Source organism: Lissotriton helveticus, chromosome 9, assembly GCF_964261635.1.
Source record: "Lissotriton helveticus chromosome 9, aLisHel1.1, whole genome shotgun sequence".
Taxonomy (NCBI): domain Eukaryota; kingdom Metazoa; phylum Chordata; class Amphibia; order Caudata; family Salamandridae; genus Lissotriton; species Lissotriton helveticus.
In genome coordinates, this window is record NC_136070.1 from 1,192,943,833 (window position 1) to 1,192,967,912 (window position 24,080).

The following is a 24,080-nucleotide window of genomic DNA, read 5'->3' on the forward strand; positions in this document are numbered from 1 at the left end:
GCATCAGAGTGCCCACCACTTCCCAGCATCAGAGTGCCCACCACTGCCCAGCTCGTACATCAAAAACATACCATTGTCAACCTCATTACCCTCAGGAGATAGACACATTTTAGTAGACCTAAATGTGAACATCACACCAGCTCCCACGCACCCAGCAGTCACAGACATCATCACACAAACTACAAATCTGAAAAGGAAAAAATTAGCTTTATTCAGCGGAATCACAAAAGAAAAGGAAATGAGAGTCCTCGCTCATTAAAGGCCAATGGCCAGTCCAATAGAGTCTCTGCAACAGTTTGTGCCTCCATGGGTTTCATCTCAAACCTGCCTGCACATGGCGTTTAATCAGCTGTGCTGACTATGGGGGCACCATCTGTGGAATCTTCCGGCACCGCATGGACAGGAGAGGGAAGGACAGGTGGAGTGGGTGCAGGTGGAGTGGATTCATCCACACTGACTGGGGCATCGCAGAAAGTAGATTCAAAAACCTGGCTGCACACCTCAGCCAGGGCGGAAAAACTACCACCTGAACCCGGGGACACATTGGGGGTGGAGGTACAGGGCTGTGAGTCTGTCCTAATGGGTGTGTGGATGCGTGTGTGAGGTGTCTCCCCTCTCCCTGTGGGTGTGCCTACTTGCCCTTGAGACTGTGTGCGTGGAGCTTTGAGCTTCTTATGCTGTGTGTGTGCACTGGGTGTGTCTGACCTGTGGCGTGTGCGTGTATGCTGTGTAGGTATGTGAGAGGCAGAGGTGGATGGCTCTGAAGGAGGGGGGGGGACAGATGCTGCTGGGTGTAGAGAGGTGCCATCAGTGTTGATTCAATGGCAGCCACACTCCGACGCAGATCAGACATGGCTGATGACATGCCCTCCATGAACGACACCACCTGTGTCATCAGTTGTGTATGTCCATGGAGGACAGACAGCATGGATGTCTGACCTACTGCAATCTGCCGGAGTAGGTCCACTGTCTCAGCACTGAGGGCAGCAGGGGACACAGGGGCAGGGGCTGCGGTGCCGGGAACAAAGGAGACACGGGGGCTAGCACGGACCCTAGGCACACCAAGGACTGGGAGGTTGGAGATGGGACTGGAGGAGGGGAGGGCAGCCAAAGATGAATGAGTGACCATTGCTGCATATTCACACCCCTCCTGAGAGTCTGTCTCGGATTCGTCGGCATGGTAAGAAGTGTCAGTCACATGTCGTCCGGCCTGCAGACTCTCCTCCAACTCTGTGCCACTGCCTCCCTCTGACACCTCAAAGCAGGTGGCACTGTCGGTGTGTCCCTCTGCCTGATCCGTGCCTGTGTCTCCTCCAGATTCAGATGATGATGCTGTGAGCAAGGAGAAGAATGAAAACATATCAGTCACCTGTACACATCAGACATATCAGCAGCAAATCATTTGGCCTCATTTCTCAACATGGCATGCATCATGAGTCACATGACACAGAACTCTGCATAATGACAAGTCTACTTGTGGACAAATTTCTGAGACACAACGCTCAATGTATGGTAGGAGACAAGGCATAGGCAAGGAAAATACTTGTATGAGAGACACAATCATGATCCACTGCCTGACAACAGGATAGCTGATGATGCATCACAGTTCATTAGCCAACCCTGCCACCCAAATCAATACCTGGTCGTTTGATTCCCTTTGACTCTGTGCCACATTAGAAAAGTCCTGGCCGAACTGCCATGTGATGCCATCCTGGGACCAGAAACAAGTGTTCCATCACCTCACACTGCCATCACAGATTTCTACACCCAAAGTCACATTGTGTGGCAGACCATCAATACTATGTACAAACAACATGCAACAGATGTTGAGAATATGCACACACGCACTGCCCAGTGTGAGTATGCAGAAGGGCAAAATATAGCACATGTACATTGTGCACCTGTAGCTAACACAAGATAATTTGAAAGTGTACCATGGACAAAGGCCACTGAGGCAGACTTGTGCACAAAACACTTGTTGAGACTCAAGAACAGTGCCACTATATGAAGAAGGGCAGACATAGTGCACATGTTGTGCTACATTTAAGGTACGAACAGGTGTCACATACCCCCCTACAACATGATGATGTGCAAAGGAAGATGCAATCTGAGACACTGCACCATAGGAGTACATGTTAAAAACAAGCATTAGCCAAAGCAAACCTCTAATGTGGAGTAGGGCAAGGCATGTAAAGAAGCAGCTGCTGACAGAGGGACAATGAAATTCAAAAGCATGAACTGCCTGTCTGACCACACCACTCAAACTATGGGAGTGTGACCATGCCTTAGAGCTCTTCAGGTACCATTTCACACACACATGACTACAAACAGACATGTACATACCCCCTTCGTGCTGCTGTCCCTCCTGCAACTGCCTATGGAGGTCTGGGAACACCACTTCCAGGACCCGGAGCATGTTGGGGGTGAGTTGGCGGCTGCCGCCATGCCGGCGTGGAGCTTCCAGCTTCAGCTGGACTCGGGCGATGCGTCGGCTCCAGCACCGAATGTCCTGCCACCTCTTCTTTATGTTTCGAAGCCTCCTGCGAGGCCCCCCCTCTCTCCGGACAGCCCTGGCGATGTCCACCCAGATTTCACCCTTCTCATAGGCAGATACCTGTCACAAATGTAAAGTTACAGAACATCAGCATACCTGGTGCATGTTCCCAAGACACCCATATGTGCACAAAATACATGAGGACAACAGGGCATCGTATGCCGCACACATTTGCATCATTGACCAGGAGTATGTGGCCTGTGTGCAAACACAACTGCTTTGCATGACATAGAAAATCTACAGATGACATGAGGGCTGCAAAACACTCTTTCAGCATGGCCCTCACTGAACAATATATGCTATATCTGGGTGCAATGCAGCACGTGACATGCTGTCACACACCACACTACAACAAATAACTCTCTTCTAACAACACTGTGCACCCTGGCACTCACTCACAACAACATTGCATCTATCCACTATTACTACACAGTGGCTATGATGTCACACACACAACAGGTGCACACTCCAAGGTATTGCACACATCACTCACCTGATCCTCTGGTCTCCCATACAGCTTGCTGAAGTTTGGCAGGAGGGCATCCAGCAGGGCCTTGTTCTCACCATCAGTGAATGCAGGTGCCCTCTCCATGTTCAGCAAATCAGGGTCCAGAGGATTCAGAGACAGCAGCTGTGGTTAGCACACCAATGTTGTGCAGGCAAGTGCCCTCCCACAGCCACATGCTGCCTTATATCTGTGCTGCAGAGGGTCTGTGAGTCCAAGGAGTAGTGTGTGATAGGCCACCATAATTTGCATCCTATGTTCCATCCAATCACATCACACCTAAGCCCATGACACACATATGCATGGTTTGAAAATAGAGCCTGAGCTGAACAACAACTATCGCAACATTGTATACTTTTTCCAAACTGGTTCTTCCAGGACACCTGTAGGAGTTTCAAAACACTCTGTATCCATGACAACCTGGTTGCATTTTGAACAGTACACTGTTCCCCTAGTTGTTCCCTATGCATTTTTTAAAATTCACACACAAGTACGGTGACATTGCCATTGCCTATGCTACACATTGAATGGTGTAACGATGCGTACACACGCACGTACCATTGTGGTACGCTTAGGTCGCGTAGAGCCGAAATGCGATAGGGAAACGAGGCCGACACATGCACGTACCATTGGGGTACGCTTAGCTCGCGTAGAGCCGAAATGCGATAGGGAAATGAGGCCGACACATGCACGTACCATTGGGGTACGCTTAGGTCGCGTAGAGCCGAAATGCGATAGGGAAACGAGGCCGACACACGCACGTACCATTGGGGTACGCTTAGCTCGCGTAGAGCCGAAATGCGATAGGAAAACGATGCGTACACACGCACGTACCATTGGGGTACGCTTAGCTCGCGTAGAGCCGAAATGCGATAGGAAAATGATGCGTACACACGCACGTACCATTGGGGTACGCTTAGCTCCGTAGAGCCGAAATGCGATAGGGAAACGAGGCCGACACATGCACGTACCATTGGGGTACGCTTAGGTCGCGTAGAGCCGAAATGCGATAGGGAAACGAGGCCGACACACGCACGTACCATTGGGGTACGCTTAGCTCCGTAGAGCCGAAATGCGATAGGGAAACGATGCGTACACGCACGTACCATTGGGGTACATTGCGTCAGACATGGTCAACTGAACGATTGTGAACGATTGTGTATGCTGCGTCCCTGTCCACCTTCATGTCACCATTGGGAGAGTTACACCAGGAAATCACACAGCAGGGATGTAGGCTACACTCATGTCAACGATGTGGATGCATACATCAGCATGGCACACATACATATCAGTATGTGCCAGGTGTGGCAGACATTGAAGAAGCTCAGGGATTGTGACCCTGTGCCTCAGTTGATGTGTGAATAGCTTGCACAACATGTCATCAATCATGATGCACATGTGCATCACATGCATTCAACAATTTCACCCCGATTAACGTCAGCAACATGTAGCGAGGCACATGAACACTCGAATGGCCCACAATTCAGTACAGGGAACTGGCACATGATGACAGGAACATGTCCACTGTCACAGAGGTGTCATAGCCACACAGCATGACCCTGTGTGACCACGTCATGTGTGTGCCATGTGCTACATTGTGCATGCTGTTAGCATATGCCATGAACAGGTCAGTAACGTATTACTCACCTCAGAATATCCCCACATGTCATCCTGGACATGGCAATTTCCGTAATACCGTACACTTGTGTGTTGGTGTGCAAATCCTCTGGCTCTGCAAGTATCCTTGGCGTTGTGTGTGCCCTGATGACGTTATCTGAGTAGTCATATGTGACGTCTGCGTGCACACGTCAGGTCCTCTGTTTGTTTCTCAACACCAACGCAGGTCCGGTCTAAGTTAAAGCTCACACATTTTGTAGCTTAAATCATTGTACTAACACTTCTGAGCATTTACCTTTTATTGTCATACTCAAGACCGTGCCAATAGGGATGTCACTTACAAAGCCTGTGAGGAATGAAAACGCCTCATGTTGGTGAGTGACCCTCACCGTCTGTGTCTCCACGGTTTTCACGTCAGCCACAACAACAAGAGCTGCTCCAATTGCGGGGACCAGACATATGAATCCAATTGTGATATGTCCCACAAGCCACTCAGACTCCAGCAGTTGGCACAGCACCACAATAGCTCATGGTTGGGATGTAGGACGAGTGCATGTGTGTGGGTTTGGAGATATGTGAGCCCCTTAGTAGTACATCATTTCCCAGCCCAAACTCGTCAGGTAAACACAAGAAGTCAGAGATGTGTAGTTGCATAAACAAATAACCACGATGCAAGTGCAATGCTGCATGGGATTAGGGTGACAGCGACCAAACGGCTCCATCAGAATTGCAGCCGTCGTAGCCAGCACCACGACCTACGGTCCCAGCCCTGCATGTGACACAGGAGGAGTAAGTGCACTTCCTCATGTCCATGATGTCCCTCACCCCGCCCACTGACTCAGCGTCAGCTTCTGGCCCACCGTACCCGTCTGGGGGCAGTTGCGCCTCTGTTGATATGCCCCTGACACCATCACTCGCTGAGTACTGACGCAGGCGGTGCATACGTCCCAGAATCCCTGTGACAGACATGATCGGAATGTTCATCCAGGTCCCCGCTGGTTCAACTCACAAGTTCACTGCCAGATCTCCCCCAGGTGTCATCCGTGGCGCCATTCTGGGGTGGTGCTGGGCCCGATACCACACACTGTACGGCTCCACTGTGGTAACTGTGTGGCAGAACACCGCTCTTAATGCTGCATGGGAATGTAAACATCAATGAGCTGGCCACACCTCATTACAATTGGCGCTAATGAGTATTGGGAGGGTAATGAAGACCCACTGGCACGTGAGTGTCAGTCCCAAGACCACTGGACAGGTGGACTGGGGGATGCGAGTGTTGTGGACACCTAGGCAGACACTGGTGATGTCTCAACTCAAATGATGTATTTGGATGATTGGGCAACGTACAGTGTAGTGTTTATGTGGGCGGTTGGAACCATGGGCCTTCATCTCCCTGTTGCTGCGGTGAGGACCAACTTGTCACTCAGGTCCTTCAACTACACTAACGCTACGCTGAGCCTCTGCAGGCCTATCTTGATGAAAGAACTGTATGTATATTGGCAAGCATGTACAGCCACGCAGCATGTTTGTCTGTAGATAGGCACGTTGTCAGACCCCCACTGCCCTACCCGCACTGACCATGTTCCCTGTCCTACCACCCCATCCCAGGAAGCATCTGCATCCAGGCCTCAAAACCACAGAACACATTCCCGTTAGCTACGCTGTAGAGGGTATCCAAGAGGTACAGGCACTACGCTAAGATGTCATCATCCTCCCTGACTCTGGGAGTGATGTTTAGCTACTTGACATCCATCTTTGCCTGCTACCCACACTCTCTGTGGGATATGTATGTGTAAAAGCTGCCAGTGAATGTGTTGTAGGTACGGCCAAAACGTGGCCACGCCCATCTCGGTTGCCAATCTACAACACTGGTTTTGTTCCGGTGTGGCCTGGATAGCCACCACTCACTGGTCAGATCGATGGCACCCAGGGAGGCTAATTAGTCCTAAGCTATGTATGTATTGAAATGTGACACTTTGCTACAGCCTACTGTTCCTTACAGATATTGGTTTACTAAAGGTAAGTAACTAGTCCTTGAAAGTTCTGTGCATCTGATGTAGGAGCATCTATGTAGTGTCCTTGCTGTGATGGCAGGGTGACTAATGAACACACACTATGCCACGTGTGTTAATGACCCGTTCACATGTGTGATGGCATCACAGACCATCAGTGACAAATGTAATTATCATGCTGTATGATGATGGTCATGTAATTGTCACTGAAAGTACACACCGCAACATGACTAAGGCTGAACAGTGCAAATGATGGCACATGTGGTGTGTGTGTGTATTGCAGTCAGCCGTCTGGATGTGCAGACAACCTCCTACTGACATTGACATGACGTGTCTCACTGACATGATACATTGTCATGCTCACTAAGACCTTTCCATCTGATCGTTTGTATGCATGTCACATCCATTCCACACACTACAGGTATTTTCCTTCTCCACGGAGGAGTGTGTGGGAGCTGGCATCAGTGTGTATCCCACGCCACACTCCAAATTGTCTACATTATTTGAAGCAGTGTTGCTTGTGCCATGTACATTGTTATAGTGTTAGTCAGACAGTTGTAGACATTTCCTTAAAATTGTGTTTTGCAGGGCACCCCCTCTGGAAAGGCCGTTGCCTGACTTGGAAGCCATGAGGGAGCGCAACTGCATCCGTCGATATAGGTTTGGTAGACAGTTGATCAAGGACCTGACGGGCAGGCTTGAGGCTCACCTACAACCACGCCACAGGTATCCTACTGCACTGACACCCAAGGCAAAGGTGATGGCAGCCCTCCATTTCTTTGCCACAGGTACCTTCCAATTTACCATAGCTGATGTGGGAGGGATGTCTCAGACCATGTTTAGCCGGGTATTGGGTGATGTTTTGGGAGCAATGTTGCTCCACCTTGATGAATTCATTACATTCCCTACTCCAGAAGAGTTGACAGATGTCAAGGGGGAATTCTATGCCCTGGGCCGCATGCCACATGTTATTGGTGCAATTGATGGTACACATGTTACTCTTGTCCCACCACAGGCTCAGGAGCAAGCGTATCGCAACAGGAAACACTACCACTCGATAAATGCCCTGGTGGTGTGTCTTGCCAACATGATTATCTCACATGTTTGTGCACGTTATCCAGGATCGTGCCACGATGCTTTCATCATGAGGCGTAGCAGGGTACCACAGATGATGCTGCAGCTGCACAACCACCGGGCATGTCTAGTTGGTGAGTATACACTGTGAGCTCTGTATGTCAGTATGTCACAACTTCATGATCTGCATCATATGATTCACTCTTGTACATGATGTCAAATTGCAGGAGACGCTGGATATCCAAACATGCCGTGGCTAATGACTCCGCTACGCAACCCCAGGACAGCTGCAGACCAGCGTTACAACAATGCTCATGTGAAGACCAGGCAGGTGATCGAACGGACCTTTGGACTCCTGAAGAGCCGGTTCAGGTGCTTGGACAAGACAGGCGGAGCCCTCCAATACAGCCCACGCAAGGTGTGTGACATCTTCACCGTGTGCTGCATGCTACACAACATGGCAGTGGAGAAGGCTGTGCCACTCTACCTGGATCCTGATGAGCTGGAAAATCCGCCCGTTGAGGATGAAGGCCTTGGCCAGGATGCCAGTGACGAGGAGGGTGAAGATGATATCCGCGGTCACCTCATCCGCAACTTCTTTTCATGATGGTGAGTCATTTCATCTTTTATGTAAAAGATGGACTATAGAGTTGCATGGGTAGCATGCTGTGTATGCAACAGACTGTAAGCAAGATCACTTGGATGTGTGTTGTGCTGTGTCACATGTTCAGTTGTAATGCTACACACATACGTGCTATGTGTGCACTTGGAATGTACAGGTGTCATACTACATCTGGCTATTCAACAGACATTGACAAAATGACATTATACAGAACTTGACCCCTTGTGTGCCACTCTCATCCACAGCTCGCCCTGCCTGTTGTCCGTTGGGGTACATCGTGGTCATCCTGCTACTGCTCATTATGATTGCAACGTCAGCCACATCAACGGAGCATGCTTGGACATGTTGAGAAGTCAATTTGGGTAAGGACTCATATGAGGCTGTTTACCGTTGGTATGTGTAGAAACGTGTGGTACATGTTCATGTGCATGTAGTGTCACCTTGCATACATGCTACTCCATTGTGTACCTTATGACATGTATGGCCACTCCCATGATAGGATAGTCACCCCTTCTGTCATCTGTTGTACTTTGATACTCTGGTGAATGCATCAATGTGTGTAGACATTGCCACAGCAACATTGCACATACCATGGCATGACATTGTGTCAGAGGTCACAACCACGGACTCTGTGGGGGATTGCAGCCTCACTGTGTGCATTAGAATGTGACTGGATCCTCACCTCCAGCTTGTGGGGCAGTCCAGTGTGATTACCTTGAAACCATGTGGTGTCGGTGTTGCCCAGTGTATGTTCCACATCTTAAGACAACTGTCCTGTGAATCAGTTAACATGGATGCATTGCCCCTTGCAGCAGTATATCATGTCACTGTCATGTCGTTACCTCAGTGCCAGTTGAGAATACTGCTACGCCAGCCTTCACAGTGAGTAGCAGTGATGTTTAGATGCACATGATGCCATGTATGTTTAGCATGACTAAGTAAAAAGTGTGAAAGATGCATATGTGAATTTTTGTGTTGCACCAGTGGAGTGCGGTCATTCACATGAATCTCTGGTCGCCGGCACCATTACTGTGCTATGGTAGGGTCTGATTATGTAGCTTGGATGGACATCACTTGCACTTAATATATATTGTACATGCATTTAATGTTTAGCATTGTGATGCATACTTGACACACCAAAAGACTGGCTACAGAGTGCCTTCATTGCATGTCGATCATTAGCTTCCTCATCATATGTGATACTAACAGCTGTAGTGGATTTGCTCAAGTTAGCCTACATGGCCCTTATGGCTATCCAATATCAGATACAGACTTTACAGTTAGCGGTAGTTGGATTTCCATATGTTTCCATTTGTTACTGAGGTCCACCTCATCTGTGCCTGGGAATGTGTTTATACTACATAGATTTTTTTGCATGGGTGCTCACTTGTGAGCGTTACACATGACTCTAATGGATGACAGACTGTCCCAGTTTTTATGTGTCTGTGTCACAGCATCGTATCTCATGTGATGGCATGATTAATCATCATTATTTTTCACCAGACAGTACACTTCACAGGTGTGACTGGTACAGTGTAGCTAATGAGGTTTTTGAAGTGTCTGTGACATGAGAATGTTGTCCTAATGCTTAGTTGCCTCTGTTTCAGGTCTCCCTCCCAGCAGTTCCCATCCTCTCCTTCCCTCGCCTGATCACCCTTTTGTGTCTGTTGTTTGTACTCAGACCAATGGGCTATTTGGAGGTGGAACCCTTAGAGCATCACACCACTCTGATGAAGAAAGGTACGGCCAGTCGTTAACAGCCTTGTAGGTATTCGTAAAGCGGCATTACAGGTGACATCATGATTATTGTAAATTGGACGTATTGACAATGCACATGTATGTTTGTGAAAGCTCCATGGGCTCACAATGTAAATTATCATGTTGTGCATGACGTGTGACTCCTAGAGAATATAGTGCCTGCTTGGGGCTCAACACACATGTCCGTCTAATGTGCACATATACTATTTTGAACGTAGTTACCTCATGCTTGTTAGGTGTGTAACTGTATATTGACCACACGCATGGGGTGGGTGAAGGCTAGAATACTATGTTGTGTGTGAGGTAGATGTCTTTGTTGGTGGAGTTTGGATTTGAACACACTAGCTCTTGTATACACCTGCTGACGCTGTGTGTCTTGTGCCCCACTTGACCGTAAGGGCCCTGATCCAGTGACTGTGATGTGTGGTGATTACTGTGCCATTTTGTTGTCAGTGATCCTGACTGAGGCAGACACTCCTGCCTTCACATCCACATGTAACTTTGTGCATTGCGGTTGCCCTTGTGTTATGTGTTTGTTTAGCAATTAGTCACACCCCTCCTGCCGTCATGTCTTCACTCATTGCTGCAGCTGCATACACAGCCAACATGCAGCGCACACTATCCAGGAACACAGACACCTACAGGATGACCCTCCTTCCATCCATTAATAGAGCATGCTCCTGCCACCCTACACACAGACAACACCAGACATTCACCCTCGTGCTATAAAAATGCTTTGTACTCAGCCATAGCTGCTGCTATGCGTGTGTGTGGAACACATACTGGCACGACTATGCAGATTCACATGACATTGGGTCTACATACCACCAGGTCATGTGCCGTGTCCAACACACACACACACCTTACATAGGCACAATATTGTACAGTGTCAGCTTGTCAACACCACTAGATCAGAAAACTGTTAGCTTACAGTCACGTGCCGGAACACAACATGCTCACACCACTTCAACATTGCTGTCACAGTCAGTCAAGTTGGCACATGGGACACACACCATGACCCTGTCTCTTGGGTGTGGTGTGATTTGGCCATTCAGGGGTAGGTATTTGTCTGATGTGTGTCGTTGTTCTGTATGCGTTGCTCCCATTACAGAAGTATAGTACTTGTAGCTCCATAGGGGTAGGTCACCTAATCAGGTGTGCTTGTCTAGAGTGCTCCAGCCCATTGGCCACAGTCTGTCCTGCCACCATTATCCTGTGCGGCATTAATCACATACACAGTAATGCATCATGCTGATGGTAGCTCACATACCTGAGGACACAGTTGTAGGTACTCCCTACATGGACTACTACTTTTGTGACAGTGACATGTACTCCTCAAAGTGACTCTCCTGGGCCTGCCTGTGCTAGCAGTATTGGGATTCAATCCCCCCTCCAGCATTGACTGTCCCACACAGGTGTGTCTTACCATCCATGTATGTAGTTTGTTGAAATTTCTGACCAATGTGTGTCCTCACTCAGATTCTGATCCAAGTGTGTGGATGACTGCTGTTTGTTGTATACCTTGCAATTTTGACATTTGCAGACACATATACATGTATGCTGTTTCAAAGATTACTCACCAAATGCGTATGATGTTTACATTATTTATTGGGTGATCTTGTGCATGAAACGTGAATAGGTGCTGTACAGAAAGGGGGGGAATCCAAAAATTCACACCTGGAGATGAGATGCCTTACAGTTTCAGTCAACAGAGTCCAGCCCACAGTGCCTGACATCATTGGGCAGACTGGGACCAGCAAGTCCATGTGGGAGAGTCTCATAGGGGATGCTGTTGCACCCAGGGGCTATATGCCAGGTCCAGTGTCCTGGGAGAAGTCCATGTGCCACAGGCCCTCAACGTCTTCGCCGTGGACGACCCACCTTCCTTGGGGGACCCTCATGTGCAGGCATGGACGGTGCATGGGACGCTACGTCAGAGGGTTCCTCCTCCTCCTCCCTCTCCTCCCTCCCTGTGGCTGGTGTTGCACTTTGCCGTGATGTTGCTGGCCTTGTGACACAGGGAGGGGGCTGCATGTTGCCAGCCATCTGACGTAGCACATGGACAATGTCCCTATGCACCATCAAGAGCTGAGCCTGGTGTGCCTCCACCCGTCCATAATGCAGGTCTTGCCTGGCTATTTGCTCTGCCTGCTGTTTTCTGAGCTGGTTGAGGGTCTCCGCAAGCTGGCTTACCTCACTGGTGTCCCGCCGGTATGCCTCAAGGATGTTAGTGAGTTCAGCCATACCGGTCCCTGCAGCTGACTGGCCAGATTCTCGCCTCCGCCTTGCGCCACTCCCACCACCCTGACCCACATGAGCACGGCCTGCGCTTGTGGGCACATCCGATCGACGGGCCCCCGAGTGCTGGGAGGGTGGAGGTTGTCACCAACCTCAGGGGCGCCCGACAAAGGGTGTCCCTCATTTTCAGACTGGCTCTCTTGTGAATCATGGGCAGGGCTCTGACCTGTCTGCTGGGATGTGGTGGGAATAGGTCCGGTGGTTGGCAGAGATGTAGCTGGTACAGTTGCTGCAGGGGTTTGGGATCCAGAGGAGCCAGGTTGGTTGGGGTCATCCACAGTGCGTTGAGGGACGGCCCTGCCGGTGGGGTCTGGGTCCTGCTGAGCCTGGGACTGGGATCCTTGGCCCCCCTGTCTGGGGGGGGGAGATCCGCACGTTGCCCTGTGTGTGGGAGAGACAGACACTGTTAAGGCAATATCAAGTGACATGTGGTTTGGTTATCCATTATCAGCATCACTGTTCCACAAGCTATACATTGTTGACATTGTACAGTTGTGTATTTAGTGGTAGAAAAAACAATTGTACAATGGGGTATTTACATTCTTCCAATCTCTTGACAATGACTGACACAGCCATTGCTGTGTCTTGTGTTGCCGGCACCACACGTGTAAAGCATTTGTAAGTTACACGCAACATCCTGGATACGGTGAAAATTCTTATGTGTGCGTCAAGCATGCACAGACTTTAGATGCAGCATGTTGATGTAAGAGACAGAGCATCATTATTTAGCATGTCAGCTACTACTATGGATGTCTTTTGCTGTTCCATGCTGTCCAAACAATGCCAACACCGCTGGACCTGTACACCCACTTCTAGATCATGGCTTTAGAACTTGGCACTTCTCTAAGACGCATCACATTGTCAATACCCATGTCCATGTTGGTAATATGTACATCCACAAAGGAAATGAGGAGGGGCACAATGGACTGGAGCTTCTGTTATGTGCATGTATGAGTTGTATGCATATTCATATGAGTACGTGTTTTGTTGTGGTACATGGCAATTGGGACAGTGTTGCAATACAACGCCTGTCCCCCGGGGATGGGTTTCTGTAAGGGGTGTGTACAACAGGCCATGCTATTACTTTGTTTGTGAATTGCGAGCGTCCATTGTTCATGATTTGGCTGTCCCATCATGTGGCATGCTGCCATAATGGTGGATTTGTGTTGGTGCACAGGATGTGTGACCTTGTCCTGGTGTTTGTGTTTGCAATGAGCACAGGAGGGACTTGTGCTGCCTACACCTGTGCCCATTGTGTACGACAGAGCTTTCTGAGATGTGTGTCCTGACACAGTACAGTGTTGACAGCAAATGGTGGGTGTCTTACAGGCACATAGCAGATGTTTGCTGGTACTTGTGAGACATCCCTTGACATTCTGCTCTATGGAGTTTGTGAGGCCTGTGCAGTGCTTGTGTGCAACTGTGTGTGTGCCCCAGGGATATGCGTTGAGGTGACAGAGGGACGTACACTGACTGATGGAGACAGAGGGAGAGGGCAACCGAGGGAGAGGGCGACAGAGACAGAGGGAGACAGAGACAGAGGCCGACAGAGGGAGAGGGAGACAGAGGGAGACAGAGACAGAGGGAGAGGAAGCCAGAGGGAGAGGGCGAGACAGGGATGGAGACAGGTAGATTGTGCTTGGTCTCTTGCTACACTGCCTTACTTTGTCACAAAATGATGCCTCTCTGTAAGGTGTGTCAGCAAATAGTAAATATTTAGAAGCTGTGGTGTAGTATCTTGTGTGATATTTACCTATCCCTGTGCATTGGTCATTATGCTTGTTTGTGTCCCTGGGACATATGGCATGAGAGCAGCCTCCTACCCTACACATTGCACCCTATGTGCCTCCCCCTTGCAACTACCACCATTTGGTAGTGTACTGCTTGGACTCATGGCCACCCACCCCATGCTGCTGGGCACTGTTGTTTGTCTACCCATGTAACTAGTGTTTTTTGTACACTCACCAGACTCAATGGCTCCTTCTATTCCATGTACTCCCACCGCTGGCAGTAGGACCATGACCTTCTCCTCCCAGGGCTGGTATACAGGAGGTCTGCGGGGACCACCGCCTCCAGTGTGGTTTGCATTGGCGTAATCCTGTGCCATCTTCTTCTTCACCATCCTCCGCAGATCGTACCACCTGGCCTGGCATTCATCCCTGGAGCGCCTGATGGGTGCAACAGCATTGACCCGGTCTACAATCCTCTCCCACAGGCGTGTTCTTTCTGCCAGGCTGGTCTGTCTGACCAATGCGCCAAACAGCTGCGGCTCGACTCTGATGACTTCATCAGTAAGTATCTCCATCTCCGGGTTAATGAATTTTGGATTCTTGTGTGCGGTCATGGTGTGTAGTGTATGTGATTGAGGGGTTGATGGTGTGTATGAATGAGGGTGTTTGGGTCAGAATGTGAAGGGGTGGTGTGGGTGTAGGTGAGATAGGGTGTATGTGTGAAGGTATGTGTCTGCAATAGTTTGTGTGCTCTCAGTTTCCTCGCAAGAATGGGTATGTTGCAAAGGATGATGGGTTGTATGTGTGGTCCCTTTTATTGGTCAAATGGTGGGTGTGGCTTAATTTGAATTGTTGGGGTGGGTGTTATATGGGGTGGGTGTTGGTGTTGTCCTCTGTTTGGCTGCTTGGCTGTGACCAGGACATTGATTGTCAAAGGTGTGTACAGAGGAGACATGTTCAGTGTGGTAGTGCGACTCGTTAGCAAGGTCCTTGTGGTCGTTTAGGTGTTGGCGTTATGTGTGCGTGCGGTACTTGTGCGTGCGTTTGAGTAGGACGGGCCGTTGACGGGTGGGGTTGTTCGCGTAGGCTTGGCCGAGGGGTGTGCGTGTCGTACTTGTGCGTGCGAGTGTGTGGTACGGGCCGTTGGCGGGTGGGGGTGTTCGCGTAGGCTTGTTGGGGGGGGGTGCGTGTCGTACTTGTGCGTGCGAGTGAGTGGTACGGGCCGTTGGCGGGTGGGGGTGTTCGCGTAGGCTTGTTGGGGGGGTGTGCATGTCGTACTTGTGCGTGCGAGTGAGTGGTACGAGCCGTTGGCGGGTGGGGGTGTTCGCGTAGGCTTGTTGGGGGGGTGTGCGTGTCGTACTTGTGCATGCGAGTGAGTGGTACGGGCCGTTGGCGGGTGGGGGTGTTCGCGTAGGCTTGTTGGGGGGGTGTGCGTGTCGTACTTGTGCGTGCGAGTGAGTGGTACGAGCCGTTGGCGGGTGGGGGTGTTCGCGTAGGCTTGTTGAGGGGGGGTGTGTGTCGTACTTGTGCGTGCGAGTGAGTGGTACGGGCCGTTGGCGGGTTGGGGGGGTTCGCGTAGGCTTGTTGGGGGGGTGTGCGTGTCGTACTTGTGCGTGCGAGTGTGTGGTAGGGCCGTTGGCGGGTGGGGGGTTCGCGTAGGCTTGGCCGAGGGGTGTGCGTGTCGTACTTGTGCGTGCGAGTGTGTGGTACGGGCCGTTGGCGGGTGGGGGTGTTCGCGTAGGGGGGTGTGCATGTCGTACTTGTGCGTGCGAGTGAGTGGTACGAGCCGTTGGCGGGTGGGGGTGTTCGCGTAGGCTTGTTGGGGGGGTGTGCGTGTCGTACTTGTGCGTGCGAGTGAGTGGTACGGGCCGTTGGCGGGTGGGGGGGTTCGCATAGGCTTGGCCGAGGGGTGTGCGTGTCGTACTTGTGCGTGTGAGTGTGTGGTACGGGCCGTTGGCGGGTGGGGGTGTTCGCGTAGGGGGGTGTGCGTGTCGTACTTGTGCGTGCGAGTGAGTGGTACGAGCCGTTGGCGGGTGGGGGTGTTCGCGTAGGCTTGTTGGGGGGGTGTGCGTGTCGTACTTGTGCATGCGAGTGAGTGGTACGGGCCGTTGGCGGGTGGGGGTGTTCGCATAGGCTTGGCCGAGGGGTGTGCGTGTCGTACTTGTGCGTGCGAGTGTGTGGTACGGGCCGTTGGCGGGTGAGGGTGTTCGCGTAGGGGGGTGTGCGTGTCGTACTTGTGCGTGCGAGTGAGTGGTACGAGCCGTTGGCGGGTGGGGGTGTTCGCGTAGGGGGGTGTGCGTGTCGTACTTGTGCGTGCAAGTGAGTGGTACGAGCCGTTGGCGGGTGGGGTTGTTCGCGTAGGCTTGGCCGAGGGGTGTGCGTGTCGTACTTGTGCGTGCGAGTGAGTGGTACGGGCCGTTGGCGGGTGGGGGTGTTCGCTTAGGCTTGGCCGAGGGGTGTGCGTGTAGTATGTATTGGTGGAGCTTGCAGTGAGGCGAATGTCCCGAACGAATCAATGTTGTAGCGTGAATACTTTGGCCCGTACGTATGTCGCTCAGGCATTTCGTTCCGAATTGGAATAGTGAGTTTGTACGGACTGATCACGATTCGTACGGTGGTCTGCACGAGGCTTATTCGTACGGGTAAACGAATGTCATTTGTACGGGTCGCAGCAAATCGTACGGAAATCGACGGAAACGGATCGGAATTCGCTGGTCGGACGGTAGTTTCCCATTCGTACGGAATCGGCTACGAATACGATTCGTACGCCGGATTATTTTACCGGATCGGAATCGACCCCCTGGTCTTGTATTTTCTGATTACACTATTGCCAACCAATAAAAGAGTATGCTAAAACAAACAATACAATACTATACATTCTATACAACATGCCCTTTGTTCCTATTAACAACATAGACACAATAAGGATTAATAAGCATTACATAACAAAAACATCTGCAACAATAATTACAATGAACAACTATCTTTCTGGTAGACTACAAACCGCATGCAACTAGTTGGTATAACAACTACAACAATGTTGCATAAAATACAACAGCTACAGCAACGGACTAGCTTTGAGTATCATGCTACTTATCCACAACAAGTTTCAAGACCTTGACATGTGTAGTAAGTGCTATATAAAACAACAATACAATAAGTTTGCTCCACTAGCATATTAGCAACAATTCACGGACGGTTGGACAACCTGGCCTCTGCAGTACCTGAGCTTCCATTTCTGCCTTCTATGGAAGCACAACTCAGAATTACATACTGTCCTATCAGGAAGGCCATGTGTCAGGTTTCCAACTTCAGATTTAAATGTATCTTATTATCCCTAATGATGCTATGCAGATTGGATGTATTAAAAGCAACGATGCAGAGCTTTTTAGCTCTTTGAACATGAGATGTTCAAGCAGGCATTGTTTCCACCCAGTGACAATGGATGTGTTTAAATGTTTTCCGGATACATTGCAAAATATGACAGACACATTGTGGAGTAAAATACAAGTCCATGCACCATTTTGGACATTTAACATGTGGAAAAGTGTAAATTCTATGTTAGCATAAGCGGCAGCCATTTTTACTGTTGTGTCCATTTCATTTCTGTTGTGTTCATTTTGCTCTCTGTTGTTCACCTTTTCACCCAGCCTGTGTCCTCAACCTTAGCTGACCTCTCTGACATGGTCAATCTGGTATACGTGCTGGCGAGCTGCAGCTGCCGGTGCCCCTGGTCTCCGATGTTATCAAATAATTGCTTAATGCCGCCATAAACATTCCTTACGCCCCTTCCTCATCTCCTGTCCACCTGGTCACCCATCTGCTCTTGTTTGCCTATAGATATTTCCATGCTTAAACCTGTTTCCTCCAGTTTACCTTCCCATACGATTACACTGCAACAAAAAATATATATGGGTGATGGTTTTTGCATTCAATGTACTTCCTCCAACAGCACTTGAGGGTGTTGTTCAGACGCAGTCCTGCTCATAAGTGTTTATTAAACTTGGTTGGTTTTACTTCACTCCAGTGCTGATCTCTCTTTTGTTAGTCTTCGGACCCCTGGATGAGAGGGTGACCCTGCACCAGTGTGCCCTCACAGGGGTACATTTCCACAAACAGATGATCTTGCAATGTGAGGATTGCAGAGTACTGGCTTCTCATGGATGCTCTTGCTCTTCAACACAGGTTTATTGTCAATGCAATGCTTTTTCGCCAGCTTCATTGTTCTTATGAGAGCAAAATGGTCATGATGCAATTTATTTACTTATTCATTTATTTAAATGTGAGAGGCATAATATTTCTACCAGAGATGTATTAAATAAGATCAAATTAAGGCACATAACCAAGACATGAGAACTACTCTATCTAAGCTGGCAATACACGCTTTTGAGCAACAAAGCTGTTTTGCGATGAGAAGTCAGGAACTCATTATTAGTGTGAAATCTCAAATCAAATATGCTGCCTAGTAGGGTAGGCTAGACTTGTTTACAGAACCGGTGCAGCTTGTGCATTTAGTTGTTCCTTTGTTCCACTGTCCTAAGTTAGAATTTCAATGTAATATGAACTCATTGGGATGGGACAGGTTCAGATATCAGATGATAGTGCATTCCACTGATGTGATCCTGGAAGCCCGAAGCATCTGAATGTTGATGCTGCAGAGGATGGGTTGTGTGTGACTAGCAGGTTCAGATTGATGGACAGTGAATTCCTTGAAGGTGCGTAGAGAGTAGTTTGAGGAAGTTCAATAACCACTTTATATGCATTTTTTCTCTGAATGTTATGTTAGGTTATCAAGATTTTTAGAGGAATTCAATACACCCAGGACAGATATCAGTCTAGCCACTCCTAGGGGTGTTTGGACAAAATATCGAATACAAATAATGTGATACAAAAATATTGTTTCAAGAACATCGAGAGCTCAAAAATATCAAAGACAGGAATATCGGCGATAAGAATATGGTTTAAACAGTTGTTTTTAACATTGTTGTAGTTTTAGAAAATATTGTTGTGTACGGTATTGAAATACTGTTTGTGTTATTTTATATATATAGTTATTTGTACTGTGTTTATTTTATGTTTTTAGCAATTGTTTTAATTTTTGTGTTTAAGAGGATAATTTATCCTTTTTATTTTCAGTTGTAAAATTAATGTATATGTATTTTTTTTAGTAGTGTGATGTTGGGTTTTTGGGGTAAAAGGGTGGGGGGATTAAAAAATGAATATTATAATTTAAATGTAATGTTTAGCTTTTAACAATATTTAAAATAATCTATAAATAATTTGAATGAAATGATAAAATACATGCATTATATAATAAATATTAAAATAATTATTTTAATCATAGACATTTTTTAAAGAAATTAATGTTTTTAAATTTAAAATATATAGTGAAACAAGGTTTGAAAATTTACTTTTAATACATATTTTTAATGTAATACATTTATTGTTATTTAATTTTTCTTTAAACTTTTATAATTTAATATTTTTTTTAATTTTGAAAATATAATGGCATTGTTAATACATTGTTTTACATGTTTTTTTCATTTTAAACTATACATAAAAATATTCACACTTATGTATAGTTAAATTATGAAAATACAATAAATATTTGTTATTTATGATGTATTCATTCAGATTTATTTGTATAGGTATATGTTATATGCTTATTCATTTAAATTTAAAAAATATGTAATTTAATTTTTATTATTCATATTATGGAAGTAAGATCTGTGGTTGGGAGTATATATTCTAATATTTGATAATTTAAATGTAATATTTATATTTATTATACAATTATAAAATGTGTTTTCAATGATTTTTATATATTAAATTGTTTTTTAACTTTGGATTATGAATCGAATATTTTATGTTATGCTTCAAAATGTAGGAATATTAATAAATAATAATAAAAATATATTATTTTTAAACAGTGATTAAAACATTATTTTGTACGTCAGTGTTTCATTTATAGGTTTTTACTTTGGGTTATTGTGACTTCTAAGTACTAGAAATAGTAAATATTGTCTCTTCAGTGTCCAACACCTTCCCCAAAATGGTTTAGATATGAGCGGGAATAGTAAACATCACCCTTTTAGTATCAAACATTTTGCCCTTAATGCTTTAGATTGGAGTTGCAATAGTAATTGTGACTCCTTTAGTGTCCAACTCCTTCCCAAAAATGTTTTTAGATTGGAGTGGCAATAGTAAATGTTACCCCTTTATTGTCCAACACCTTCCCCAGAACGGTTTAGATTAGTGTGGGAATAGTAAATGTGACAACTTTGGTGTCTAACACCTTTCTCAAAATGGTTTAGATTTGAGTTGCAATAGTAAATTTCGCCCCTTTAGTATCCAGAATCTCCCCTGAAATTGTTTAGATTAGAGTGGGAATAGTAAATGTTGCCCCTTTAGTGTTCAACACCTTCCCCAAAATGGTTTAAATTGGCACTGGAATAGTAAAAGTAGCCTCTTTAGTATTCAACACCTTCCCCAAAATTTATGTAGTTTGGAGTTCAAATAATAAGTGTTGCCCCGTTAGTGTCCAACAGCTTCCCCAGAATGTTTTAGATTGGAGTGGGAATAGAAAGTGTCACCCCTTTATTGTCTAACCATTTCTCCAACATGGTTTACGTTGGAGTGGGATATTCAATGTAACACTTTTAGGTCCTCATTATGATGTCAGTCGGAAAGTATTCCGACCAACTAGGTCTCGGAATGGTTTCCAACAGAATCAGATTTGGGGAGTCCGACCAACCAATTACGATGTTTCTGAACAGTGTTCGATCGGACTCCCATTGCCTTCAATGGGAGCCTGTATTCGACCGACTACACAGGCTCCCATTGTAGAAAGGGGTGGGAGCGGAAAACCTTGCAGCCTGTGGCGGGCACACCATGATGCCTGCCACACTATGCATGGGTCCAAGGAGGGGTCCTATGGGTGCCCCCACGGGTTCGAACCGGGGGCCTCCGGGTAAAGGGGGCCTGCTATGGGCCCCCAAAGTCAGATTCCGACAGCCGTCAGTGTCAGAGAAATCGATTCAGTATGGCTGTCTGAATCCGACATCGTAATCGCTCAGTCAGAAACGCTGTCTGTGAATCTGTATGATTTGGCTTCGACCAACTCTGTTTCTCCAAATGCTGGCCAGAACTGATTCAGAACGACTAAACGATTTCCGACTATAGTAATCGGTCAGTTGGAAATCTTTCCGAGTCAGTCCTGAACAAGGCTCACAACACGGATTTGAACTAACCGAATACCGTTCAGAGCCTTCCTGACTGACATCGTAATAAGGCCCTAAGTGTTGAATTACTTTGTTAACCTCTTTGACGTGGTACGACGTCTCAGTGGGCGTGTGCGTCGAAAGGCCAGGTGCCGTCCGGTCTGCGCTCGCGTCAAATTCCGCCACACCATGGCGGAATTTACACACAGGCGAAGCGGTAAAGAAGTTTTTCTATGTAGTTGCAGTAGTTTATGTCATTTAACCCCTTCCCTGCGGGGCAAATTCCCCCGCTGTGCTGGGGGAAGGGGGGCGCGCAGCACCCCGGTGCTCATGACGAGCTGAGCTTGTCATGAGCCATGGTGGTCGTTTGCTCATGACGAGCTGAGCTCGTCATGATCACACCCGTTTGTGTAGAACACTCGCACAGCAGGGGAATTAGCCCAGGTTGCGAGCGTTCCAACAGTCATGACGAGCTCAGCTCGTCATGAGCACACGAGCACCGTGGCATGAGCATCCAAGGTGTTAATTATCATTGTTGATGTTTAGGAAGATAAATAACATAAGGCCTGATTATGATGTTGGTCATACTGCCACCAACAGGCCATTGGTGGTGGTCTGACCGACAGACAGCCCTTCGGTGCGACCACTGCATTATGGTGCAGGCGGTCGGACCACAAGCGGTTGGAGTGGAAACCAACAGCTCCACCAGGATCGGAGGCTGGGAGGCAGTCATACTTGTAACCCTAGAATGTCTGCAAAGCCGAGGCAGACACCATCATTGGGATTACGATATCCCTTTCTGGCAGCCTGTTCATGGCAGTCCAACTGCCATGGAAAAGCTGTCATAGAGGGATATGGTGCATGGCACACAGCGCATGGATGTGAACAAAGTACTCCTTTACACTGCGGCTTGTGCTACAGCTCTTTTCCTGAGGCGTAGCACAAGCTATTGTGTAAATGAGCACTTTGCAAGTGCCAGCCCGACGGTTGCATCCTAATTGGGCGATTGGACCAGAGCTTGCCTGTCGGTTGTCTCCTGACTGCTGTGCTAGCGGGCGGTGGTCTGACCGCTGATATAGTTATCAGTTCCATAGTAGTTGGTTGTATATTTGTAACAAATAACATTCATTTTTACATATTTTTATAGAATAAGATATGTAACACATTTTCCGTTTTTCTTTATTTTTTCAAATATTATTAAAGCTATATTTTTTATGTTTTAACATATATAGTTAAGTTATAAAAATTATTGATATATTGATGAATAAAAAACGTTTAATACATTTTTATTATTAAATAAACAATGTAAATCATACTTAAATAGTATTGTATGCTGTACATTTTTCAGAGTTTTTTCTATTGTTGAACATTTTTTAACATTAATTCTGTTGTTTCATATACATATTCTTAACATACATTTACAAACAAAATCAGTATATACTAATAATTGTATATTTTTATTCTTTTACTTAATTTATATTTTTTTTACATATTTTGACAACATCTTTTACATGTTTTACATGTTTACAGTTTAATAATTTTTTTTATAATTTTGAAAACAATTTTTAAACATTTTTTACTTATATTCCCATTTATTTCTATGGGCAGATAGTTTCATTTAGCTGCCATTTTGTGTACCCCTACCTTCTATTTTGTAGTCTATTTGTCTACATTTTGTCTATTTTCTAGGATTCAGGTCACGGGAAAGGGCTGCTGTTCGTCAGAACAAGTAAGTCCTGTTAAACGTTATTTTTTAAGGTTAGTGATGGGGTTCTATGGGGATCTAGAGATTAGTTACAGTGTTTGTGGATTTTTAGTACATTTGGGTGTAGTAATTGTAGTGTTTTTCATTTGGGGGCTGGTTTAGGTTTTCATACAGTGATTTAGTAATGTATCAATATCTTACATTAAACTGTGTAATGTTACCTGCTTTTTGATGATTAAGTGTAATGTAAATGTCATTTTTGATTGTACAGTTTTTTGCAGTTGGGTATTCTGTTCTATTTTGCATGGTTTTCTTTACAAACGTGTCCTATGGACATTTTCTAGAGGAACTCTGTTTTTGATTCTAATAAACCAATATTTTTTACTTTGATTTCCTTTTTTCAGGTTTCCAGGAGCATTTCATTTTTTTAAACACTTTTTCTGTTGTTTTTATGGTTTCTGGATACTTTGGATTGCTTCAATTGATCTTCGTTGGATTGGTTTTATTTTTGCATTTTCTTTAGGCTTTATTGAAAGTATTTTCCCACTTTTAGGTGAATTGCACTTTTTGACTATATGGATACAGAGGATGATCTGCAGCTTTAGAAGAGTAAGCCAGATTAAGGGCCCTATTATGATGTCAGGCGGACTTGTGTCTGGAGAAAAGTGGATAGGGCTAGAAAGAGGAGGAAAAACAGTTCTGAATCTCAGCCTTGAAATAGTTTAGCATTAAGACCTGAGGGCCATCCAATGCTAGATGCAGAAATGCAGGCAGAGGTGTTCAAATGGATGGGGAGGTGATACAGGAGACTGGCTATACCTATGTTGTTGAAAGAACATACAAAGTTGAGGGTTACTTTGTGACAAGCCTTTCACGTGTGAGCAATGCTCTTAAGAATAAGCCTACAAGATTCTAAATTTAATCAAGCTTTTGTTCATCCTTTCATGGTTTCCAGCAGCACATTATGTCAGCCTTTGTTTCCTTT